This window comes from Homalodisca vitripennis, chromosome X (assembly GCF_021130785.1).
Source record: "Homalodisca vitripennis isolate AUS2020 chromosome X, UT_GWSS_2.1, whole genome shotgun sequence".
NCBI classification, from domain to species: Eukaryota; Metazoa; Arthropoda; class Insecta; order Hemiptera; family Cicadellidae; genus Homalodisca; species Homalodisca vitripennis.
This window is the reverse complement of record NC_060215.1, coordinates 60,690,866-60,701,943: the sequence shown is the minus strand read 5'-3', so window position 1 is coordinate 60,701,943 and position 11,078 is coordinate 60,690,866.

Genomic DNA, 11,078 nt, shown 5'->3' with positions numbered 1-11,078 from the left:
GCCTATTATACCACTTTAAAATATGTTCAGTCTATGAACAGTTTAGCGAACACATTAAGGCTATTTATCCATAGCCTCATCAACGTACAGTGAGATTATTGCATATAAATAAGCAAGAATACACTTTTAAATCTAGTATTTTATTACAAGAATAAAAAATTAATAATAAGTGTATTTATGTAAATATTACGTTCCATATGCATTAAATAATTTGTGTTTAATTAAGACTATGTAACAGCACAACGTATTGTCAACTTTAAAAGATTTCATACAAAAAAACTGTAGCAATGAAAATTTAAAATATAAGTTATAAATATTCAGTTTATAATATATGCATCGATGGCAATTTTAATATACTATGCAATCTTGCATGTCAAATAAACATAGGTGGCAGAAAAAGAGCGTATTTTTGTTTTGTTTTGAAATCTCTTAGAAAATAAGTGTAATACAAACTACATTATAATCTATAATATTGGTTACCGTGAACATTTAGTATAATTGTTGTATTTTTTTTAGGGAACTAAACTGATTTACTAGAACAATTGTATTAAGAGGTGGAAAAAAGGTACGTTATAAATACAGTAATACACATTCAAAAAATCGTAAACGATGAAATTTCAATCCAAGAAGTTATTATCGAATAAATTAAATTTTCATCCCAATACTGGCACGATATAGATTTTTTTTACTTGAATATCAAAGGCTTCAGTAGAGATTGCATAGCAGAAAAGCTATTAATCTCTCAGTAGCAGGTTAACCTACGACCGGCCCAGGTCGTATATGTCGTCCACACAGCTGACTGATAACCAGCTGTCCTGGCGGTCACGCCACTGCACAACTGAATGTTCAGCCATCAGTATGAATTATCGCTTTGTCTGATGGAGGGAGACGAGCACCAGCAGGTTAACCTACGACCGGACCAGGTCGTATATGTCGTCACACAGCTGACTGATAACCAGCTGTCCTAGCGGTCACGCCACTGCACAACTGAATGTCCAGCCATCAGTATGAATTATCGCTTTGTCTGACGGAGGGAGACGAGCACCAACAGGTTAACGTACTACCGGACCAGGTCGTATATGTCGTCCACACAGCTGACTGATAACCGGCTGTCCTGGCGGTCATGCCACTGCACAACTGAGTGTCCAGCCATCAGTATGAACTATCGCTTTGTCTGATGGAGGTAGACGAGCACCAACAGGTTAACCTACGACCGGACCTAGTCGTATATGTCGTCTACACAGCTGACTGATAACCGGCTGTCCTGGCGGTCACGCCACTGCACAAATGAACGTGCAGCCATCAGTATGAATTATCGCTTTGTCTGACGGAGGGAGACGAGCACCAACAGGTTAACCTACGACCGGACCAGGTCGTATATGTCGTCCACACAGCTGACTGATAACCGGCAGTCTTGGCGGTCACGCCATTGCACAACTGAATGTCCAGCCATCAGTATGAATTATCGCTTTGTCTGACGGAGGGAGACGAGCACCAACAGGTTAACGTACTACCGGACCAGGTCGTATATGTCGTCCACACAGCTGACTGATAACCGGCTGTCCTGGCGGTCATGCCACTGCACAACTGAGTGTCCAGCCATCAGTATGAACTATCGCTTTGTCTGATGGAGGGAGACGAGCATCAGCAGGTTAACCTACGACCAGAGCAGGTCGTATATGTCGTCCACACAGCTGACTGATAATCTGCTGTCCCGGCGGTCACGCAACTTCACAATATTGAATGTCAGTATGAATTATCGCTGCTCCGTATGGGATGAGACGAGCAATTTCAAAACTCTCAAGTCACTAAATATTTGTTATCCACATATTTAAGGTACTCTTCAGCAAATTTTAAACCTTTAAATCTAGCGACCATGACGGATCTTAGCAATATTTTAACGATGTAAGAAAATACCATTCCTGTTTAAACACGGACAGGTTTTCAACTACTCCATCTTCTACGAAATTGTAAGGGGGGGGGTTTAAGGGATTGAACACTTTTTTAAGTTTCTTTAAAACTAAGTATCTGAAACGTAGGTAAACCTAATATGTATTTTAGAAAGGTTTTGATATACAGACTCAACTCCCATTTTTGAATTTAATTCGTCTTTGATTACTTCCCTAATATACAGTCCTTTAGATATCGTTCCTTATAATGGTTTTAATTTAATATCAGTGCCATATTTAAAGAATTTTGATATTGGTTTATAAAATATTACATCTTCCAATTTAATAATCTTGTTTATTATATTTCTGCTGCAGAGTCTTAGGTACGTTTTGGACTAACGTAAATTAGATATGCTTATTCTATTGCAAAATAGAAAGATACTAACCACTTTCTTCTAAATCTCATCTATATTTTGATAAAGATATATACTTAAATGTGTCGTATTGTTTATTAGAACAGGTGATGTGCAACCAAAATACTCAGCGTGACCTTGTTATCAGCATATATTCGATGCTGATATTTAAATACCATTCTTGTATCTTAAATGCTTTGGTCCAAAGTCACTAAGAGCATGTCATCTTTGCCTGAAAGATAACCGAGGTAATTTTCATTGTAATACCTTACATTGAATGTCTGTACTGTTTGAATGTCTGTACTGTTGAATGTAGTACTGTTTAATGTCATGTTGACTTTATTACGACAGGTAAATTGCCCCACCAAAACAGAATATCTTAAATAAAAATTAAAAAAGAGCAAAATATAATTACAAAAATACAAGGGCGTGTGATAAAAACCTCAAACGATATTGTCTTCTTTAAAAAAAATTATTAGTAAATTGAAAAGCTTACTCGATTCGTGGACTTTACGGTCAACTCATTATTTGACTAGGAAATAATTCTCTAATCTAAGGGTTGTACCTAGTTTATAAAGCTAGATAAGAATTAACTTCTATTTAATACGAAATTTTTGTGTCCTTAATCTTTGTCAATTTGTTAAAACGTTCTAACACACACGAACTATGTCCGAGACTTACTTTTTATTAATTAACATTTTACAAAATAAATATATAGGCTATTTAAATAGGCATACATATATACGTTTGATGTACACCTTTAATAATACGTGTTATGTATTTTGTAACAATCCAGATTTAGTAACACAAAAAATATTTATAGATTATTTTGTCTATAAATATTTACATTTTAAATTTTTATGTTAGTGAAATACAAACACGAACATAAAAACTACTGTACTGTACTGTGTGTGTACTCTATCACTTCAAACAGTAAATACATTTTGTTAGTAGGAGTTATTAATAAAAAAATTTAATTTAATTTTAAATTGACTTTTATGCAGTAAAAAGTAAAGCGTTAAGCAATTAACGTTCATATAATTTGTTCTTCCACAAATGACTTCGATGTCAATTCAAATATAATCCTGTCCTCTAATAGGACGCCGGGAACAGAAGGAATGTAATCGACTGAATTCCAAAAGGCGTCTCGAGCACTGAATACTTGAAAGCACTCAATAGGGTATATGCACTTGTTCATGTATTCAACTACTATTCTTAAGATCACAAAATTAACTTTTTATTTCGAAATAGGAATGCATTGTTAGTATCATCTATTTCTTAAATAACTAACGTAAAAGTTTGGCGCTGGATATATTATTATTATTCTTAATAATAGCTACAGTTGTCATTTTGATCCAATATTCAAATTAGAGGTCACTTCTCATTAGTCGTTTGGTTACTTTAAACACAAATCACTTTCCAAGCAAATTTCTTCAGTGTATTTTTTCAAGTTTTATAGTTTTTGTATCATGTAATTAACTCACTTCTTCCTGAGATTAATGTTACCATAATGAGAAAATACTTTATAATTTACGTTATCTTTAAGTACATATGCACAATCTTATCAAATATACCAAAGCTGTATTCTTAAAAATATATCCTTACCTCATCAATGCCATATTGTTTAAAGTTTCGATGTAGATTTAAACTCGTATAATTAAAATAAATGTATAAATAATAATTGTTCTTCAACTAATGTATTATGGAGATACTTTTTCTGAACCAATTAATTGAAATAGTATCCCCTCATTAACTAAACCGATAAGGACTTCTTCAACTAAATGCTTACAGAGAAAGGGGTCGGTCTAGGCTTAAAATACTGTACTTAGGGGAGAAGTTCGGCTTTAACTAAAGCTTAACAGGCTCGCCTAAGTACTGCTTGAGTCTATTACTGAATACGTTAGGAAACTGTTTTCCAAGTCATTAAGAATTTTATATAAACTGATTTAGATGGAAATGTCTTCTCCTAACTCATGAAGTCTGTTACATTTCGTTATTGCAGATCATTGTTTTAAATATACTGTATATTCAGTTTTTAGGACATTAACAAATGTTTAGTTTTAAAACGGACAAAATGTGTTTGTTATAATCTGTATTGTTCATATTGAAGATAATGACCAACCGTTGGAAAATATTTACAATTAAATAAATGTATTTAGTGCTATTTTAGGCTACAAAAACTTGACACACAAAAACAATTTTTTGCTTATCTAGTCTATCTAAAAATTAACTGAACTTAGTTCAGCTTCAATTTCAACATGGAATTTTGCGCGATGGTACAGAGGTACTTTTAAACTTATATAATGCGTTTACACTTCGCTTGCGAACGTCATTACTGTTAAATAACTTATCTGTTACTTATTTTTTTTCAATCTCATTATTGACGATGGATGATTTATAATTTGTAACGGAATAACGTAAACGTTCCATAAGTCAATACAGTACAATCGATACGTTTCAAGAACTGTATCTGTCCCCTTCTTCATTTGTAAAACAGTACAATTTTAGGGCAAGCTTGTGAGAAAATCAAAGATTCGCAAAACACCGTAATAAACACACTAAAATCATCTTATTGCTTAGAACCAGTATCAAAGCCAGAAGAATCACAATCGAAAAACCAGAACATGTTGGCATACATCGATTTTCAAATCAACACCAATTTCCAAAGACATTGAATTAACTGTCTTTTTTGTGGTCTAAAACCATGTTTTTGTTTACTTGGGACAAGAAGCTTTCATTGAGGAAACTATTATATATACTCAAGTTTATATGAATATTTTGCGCTTCCGTAGTGACAGGATTGAGATTCCATGTTACCGTACCATGAACCACCAGGAAGTTGACTTGGAAGAACAGTAGCATAGTTTTCTTCAAGACTATTTCCTATCAAAGGCATAGAGCATTACTCAGTAATATTTAGGCTTGCAACGATATTTAATACTATCGGAGCTTCACCCACCCGAACATTCATTCTCCGCAGTAAACTATACCTATTGATCAACACTTTTACCCCAATATTTCGACTATTGGATTTACTAATATGCTGCTCCTGAACATCCATTGGGTTGACCTAATATAAATTTGTTGTACCCAGTACACTTTAAACTGGTAGGTATAAAAACACTTACTTTATTGTATCAGCTGACTATTGATAGTTTTTTCTTAGTGAACAATTAACAATTTGTGCGTGTTTAAATAATAAAATCGAACAAAAGGGTTGGTATGGTTAGATTAAATTTTGGCATAAGAAACCATTCATGTAGTCCATCCAAATTACATCCAGTCATCAAGTTCCGAACAAAATTTCTAGGACACACTTAAATATCTTTAGTGTTTTAAACTAAATTTTCATTCACTCTACGTAGAGATATTGAGAAATTTGGAATTAATTCTAAAATATGAATGGAGTTCTTGGGCTGTTTAATTGAGCATAGATGGCATGCCATAGAATGTTCATAAAAACATGATGAAAATCACAGGTAATACATATTTTAATTTCTTTACTATTGAGCAGAAAGTGTTCTTTTATTGCAATCATGAATTTTACCATATCCTCTGATAAAGGCATTTACTTCAATAACTCATTCCATGTTTTCTGAATTGGATCATCTTGTAGGTAATCATTTTATCATTTGTACAGCGGTTCTTTAAATTTGTGGCATACCCCCTTCTTTCATTTTTAGCTCATTCCTTTGATCGAGTTTGTAGCATTCAGCGATGAATAAAGGTAACTGTAATAGTTTATCGTATCCTATTTTACAGGGCTTTTTAGACCAAAATAATCACGAAATAGGATTTATTCCTTGCTACAGTTACAATGCAGAGCATTTTTCTTGAGTCATTTTTATGTCATGACCTTATCCAAACCGTGTGTGTCTGTTGAATGAAACTTGCAGATTCATTTACTCACGTCTCTCTAAAATTAGAAATGGAGAGAAAGTTTCTAATTACCTTCATTGGTAACCAACATTTTTATATGTTCGTTAAAGAGGAAATGATCGCTGAAACAGTCTAATCGCTGCACTTAACTGATTTACCTGAAACAGCTTATTCAACACCCACAGCGACCTCCCGCATAGCCAATAAGGCAACACTCGTGAGGTTAACTTCACCGCCAATATTAAGACTATTTTTGTGTCTAGATAAAAGAAACTAAGAGAACATTTGTTTTAGTTTACTAAATGACTAACAAGTGGGTGGTGAATGGAATAGCAGGTAGCCGGGTACAGGTAAGAGTAACTGGTGAGAGGATGATGTGAAAAAAGATAATTTATTGCTTTCGGACATGTACCTTTCATAGCAATTTTCAAGAAAGAAAATAGGCTAAAACTATTTATTCATGCATGACATCTAGGTTCCTTTCATACATACAATGTGTTTCATCTCATTCGAATGTATGAGAAGTAGGATGTATGAGAAGTACTACCTCCCCACTCTAGTACCATCATCAGTCAGCCAACCATGTGGTCATCCAAAAATGTGCCATTATCTCGTATGTTCTGTAAAAATCTTCTGAGATGCGGTTTTCAGACGATTTTTAAAAGCCTTGGGCATTGCGGCATTTTTAATCAAATTTTTCTGTTTGTTAACAAACTGAGCTTCTGCCTGAGATAGTAAACGCTCATGGACTACCGTCCTGTGTCTCCCATTTCGGTACTTGTACCTGCCTCTGGTCTGATAATAGTGTATATAACTACCTCTAATGTGAACGAATTTTAATCAGAAAAACGGAGAAGTCTCTAGAACGTAGAATCAGGGTAATGTCAACAGTTTCAGATTTATAAATGCTGGTCTGCACGACTCTCTCCATTGTAGTCTTGCAATTGTTTGAATGATTTTTTTATGTAGTGTAAACATTCTATAGAAACGAGTATTTCCACAACCTCCCCACAAGACTACTCACTATGACAGGAGAGGATATATCAATCCATAATAAGCCGTCATCAGTACTTGTGTTGGGCAGTATTTGAATAGCTGAGGACAATCTTGACCAAACGTTGTCTACATAACTACCCCATATTACCCCTCAATCAAGGTGAATTATAAGGAATTTGGTAGAGTAGACTTCATTGATCTCAGTCTCCTCCAACAACACTGTAGGACTGATCTGAGACGGCTGGCCGCAAATGTTTTTGACCTAAGGGACTTTTTACATGAGCTCATTGAAATGTTTAATTAAGTTGGTGAGCTCAGTGAATGTTGCCATTCCTAGTTCTGAATGTTTTATTTTGCTGTAAAACAGAGAGTCTTGTCATTGGCAAACTGGACTACTCGTCCTTGGTGCAAAGGTGAGCCAGCGTCGTTGACGTACAATAGAAAGAGTAGTGGACTGAGAATGGAGCCTTGAGGAACCCCATGACCTAGCTCACCCACTCCCTACAAAAAATTTTATAAATTGTGTCCCATTACTGAGATACGATTCAAGTCACAAGAGTGGCACTCCTCGTATCCCGTAATACTCCAGTCTGTGAAATAGGGTGTTGTGATCAATGCAATCATATGCTTTATATAAGTCAAGAAACACACTAAGTCTGTCTCTATGAGATTCAATTAATTCTACTGCCATATTGAATAGCCCAACAACTGCGTCTATTGTTGACTTTCCACTTTAGAAACCAAACTGATTTCATGATAGTAAATTATGTTTTTCCCAAAAAATTCATGAGTCGACTGAAAACAATGTTTTTAAAGACTGCTGAAAAGTGTGGAAATTGATATGGAGTGGTAATTTTGGACGGATTTTTACTTCACCTTTTTCGAAACTCGGTTTGATTTTCGCTTTTTTAAGAAAATATGGAAATATTTCCGAGCTAAAAGAGAGATTTATCAAATGTTCAAGCGGCCTCAATAAGTTTGGATCACATTGGCTAAGAAGCCACGTTGAAACTTGGTTAAAATCGTATGATTTCTTTGAGGGAAGATCTCTCATTACTCTGGCAATTTCCTCTTTTGTATTAGGATCCAAAGCCATGTAAGCTGCTGGGCTCCGTACCAAAATGGCATGTGGCAGATGTAGCTTTAGACTGAATCTTTGGTCAGCACCAACCAAAGCAAGTAAATAATTGAGAGTCCGCGACTTTGGCCACATCACTGGCTCGATCGTTTCCAATCTGAAGCTCAATTTGTCTTTCAGTTGGTGGACTTTTATCTTTGATGGTACCCCTGCGGTTTTTGAAAAATTGTTAGACGTCACCAATTTTATGGTAACGTCATTTGCTTTTGCAGCTCTGATTACCTTTTTATAAATCCACATTCACATGTTTTAATTTGTAAATCAACGGAATCTCTAGAATTTAGGCAATTCCAACTCCATCCTGAAAGAAAAGATTTCAGAAGAGAAATATTTCAGGGCTTTATGTTCTGATTGTTGTTTGGTTGTTGGATCCCATGCTGGTTTGAGACCATTCACAATACCCAGTTGGCCTTTATGGTATGAGATGGCTATGTTGATCACAGACACTCGAAGATCAGTCTAGTTTTAGATGATGTTATCAATTGCCGTTGCTTAAGTGGTGATAACTCTTGTTGGTGTATCTATCGACCGGACAAGACCAAATTATGTAATCAAGTCTGCGAAATGTTTAGTTATGAAATCATCGATACCTAGGAAGTTTTTAGCCGTGAAATGTGAAGTACTGTCGACCGATGCGGCTAATGTCGAACATCTCCACTCCGTCACTCCGAACACAGAGCTCGCTGATGTAGGCGTTTGCGACTCTGATGGTCTCCTGTATGGGGTTGTCGTAGTGCAGGTCGTGCCTTGGGAATAAGGGCGTTATCAGGACTTAGGACGTCATCCTGCAGATTTTAATAATTTTTCCAAGGTTACTGAAGATTATGTTCTCCCTTCTGGTGGCCACATCGTTGTTCCCGTCGACCAAGACGGAACAATTGTCCGGAGGAGGGGCGGCGTATGAGATTGTGATGAAGAGGCCGGTTCCAGGTTTGCAGGTTCGACTTACATCAGTATCACCATCCACAACTGCCCTCAATATACTGGCGAGTTGATGGACATGATCGTCACCTACAATAAAGACAGCCTTAAATGGCAGTTTTTTTCAGCATAAACATGTTCTTTTTTTAACTTTTTTAAAGAACGGGTTGTTTGTTTCTTTTTCTTCGATTTCCGTTTCCTCTTCTTGATAGTAACTGCCGAGTATGTGTCGCCTTCTTGCTCTAGTTAAGATAGGATCCCGCAACTATTTCTATTTTCAATATTATTTGTGTGTGGAATACTATTGTCTTTTCCATAAATAAAAGCTTCTCATTTTTTATGCTTTTATTTCCTCTTCCAAGGCCTTGATGGTAGTGTACATGTTTTGCACTTCCTCTTCTAAGATAGTGCACCTCTTACAAGTATGTCTAAATGTGTATGAGGTCTGTCAATACTGGTTTTTGTTATGAGGTGAATAAATAGACATACTCACAGATGTCTTATGTTCAATGAGCGTCAGAAGTTATGTGCTCAGATAGCAGCAGTATGAAATCAATAACATAAATAAATCTTAATTGGGTAGTATTGAATATTTATAGTCATACTTTAGTACTTACATGGCTCAATATGCAAGGGGAAAACCAACTGGAAACTGATTTATCGACGCTGAAAGATCTGTTTTGTTGAGAAATAAACTACCCAGTCAACACTAGTGCACACATGTGCTGTGTTGATCGACTGTTCTCCTTACAATTGTGTAAACTGAATTGTGATCTGATGTCTGTACGAATAGTATTCAATCATAGCTCTTCAGAATAAATTAGTCTGTTAGATTTGCTGTTGGATTTCATCAGTCTAGTTACTAAAATATATCGTCAAAAATATGTTGCCAACGGACAAAAACCTGTTTTGTTGATTGAAAGACGTTTATGTAAATCGCTCCAGACAGCTTAATTATTAACTTGGTTTGACAAACTGTATACGAAAAAACGTATGAAGAGTAAAACAGTTTAGTGATATTGATTGTATAGAGAGGTAAAACATACATTTCGTAAAAAAAACTAAGAGATTATTGTTAATGACAGATGATTTCATCTGTCATTTGAATCATTTTCAAGTGGAAAACAAAAATATAGTTCCTTTAGGAGTTTTAACTCTAATTGAAACCCTGTGATTGTTTGATATTTATGAAAATACTTTAGTCTTTTTCTATTTTAGTCATGAGGCATACATGTAGCAAAATTCAACTTTCTACGGGAAGTTGGATAACAGTGATGAGTGAAAGACTGAGTGAGGGATTTATCTTTTACATGTGTTGAGATTTGCTAGTATTTCCATATATTTTCAATTCTTAAAAATTAATCTGCAATTGAAATCTCTGTCTGCAGACTTTAATATTTTTAGTTAAGTTTACTCACTATAGTAAAAGCTGGTTTGATAGATATTGACAAGGTACCATAGGTGAGCTTGCAATACGGTGTTTAAGAATAGGAGACAGAAAATGCTCACATAGTAATAGCTAAGATTTACCTGGGTAGTGTAAATAAGCAATCAAACTTATGATTGGAAGGCTAAATACGTTTTAAACGACTTTTAATTTTGATGAAATGTTTGTAGGTGGCACTAGCTTAGTTTTTGAGAAATTATCAGTAACATATAGTTGTCAAAGAGTAATCGCTCAGGGGACATAAACCAAGTTTCCTCACATATTAAAAATCGTAATAATATATTATATATATGTATATATAAAATATTATATATATATATATATAATATATTTATATATAATTATAATATATGTATAATATATTATATATATATATATCTACTTTTTTTAGTTTT